General features: G+C 35.6%; 1 protein-coding gene across 1 annotated transcript in view; it reads left to right on the top strand.

Moving 5' to 3' along the window:
• LOC119593884 (U-scoloptoxin(01)-Cw1a-like) overlaps positions 1-946 on the top strand; it is a gene marked incomplete in the record, with an annotated part of 16,195 nt that overhangs the window by 14,737 nt on the left and 512 nt on the right.

Raw genomic sequence — 946 nt, 5'->3', positions numbered from 1 at the left:
GAATTTACACATACGTATGTGATATATCTTGTTCCTTAGTCTATGTACTTAGCTAATTGTTTTATTTATAATTTTTTTCATCCATTTTTTTTGTCATCTAATCTTACCCTTGGCTCATTACCTCGTTAATTATGTTTATATATCTCGTGAGTGAGAAAAATGAAAAATATTTTCAGTGTGAAAGAAATATTTGTTACGATTAGTCATATTTGCAATAGGTGTGAGGTAGTGTCAATAACTGATCGGTATTCATAATCATAACAATAAGGGTAAACATGCGATGATGATAACAATGATCTTCAAAGGTGCTTAAGAAAAATAATAATGATGTATCCACTACTAATACTGAAACTATTAAACCTCTTACTATTACTCATACTACTGATAATTACCCCTTATGACAAAAATAACAATAATAACAGAACCATTACAGTAAGTTTAATTACGAATAAGAATCGATTTTGGAAAGACGCAAGCCGTATGACAGCGAATGCATATGGTCGCGCTGCGTTCGGCCCCTTGGCGAGAGAAAGCTAAATTACAAAGGGTTCTGGTAACGCGTGGTGAGGGTAGTGTTTATATCATCATTTTCCATGCGGTTTGTGGGCTATTGGGTTGGCGCTTTGCGGGGGAGAATGCTTTAAAAATGGTTAGGGTGGTTTACGGAGCAAATTGCCAGCCGCACAGCCAAGGGTTAATTGGCCATAACTTGAGTCACGAATCAGGCAGATGGCGGGAAAGTAAAAGGAATGGCGAGAGAAGAGGGTGATGAGATTACACCTATCTGGCTGATAGAACGTGTTTTTTTTTATCTTTTATCGTTAACACCCTTCTCGTATCAAGTTCCTTTTATTCTTGTATTTGATTTTACTAAGACGTTTGATGGCGGGAGTAAATGTTTTTTTTTTTTGCTTAGACTTTTACATTATGAAGTTATACGTATTTG

This window comes from Penaeus monodon, chromosome 33, assembly GCF_015228065.2.
Source record: "Penaeus monodon isolate SGIC_2016 chromosome 33, NSTDA_Pmon_1, whole genome shotgun sequence".
Taxonomy (NCBI): domain Eukaryota; kingdom Metazoa; phylum Arthropoda; class Malacostraca; order Decapoda; family Penaeidae; genus Penaeus; species Penaeus monodon.
This window is presented reverse-complemented; position numbering and strand designations above follow the sequence as displayed.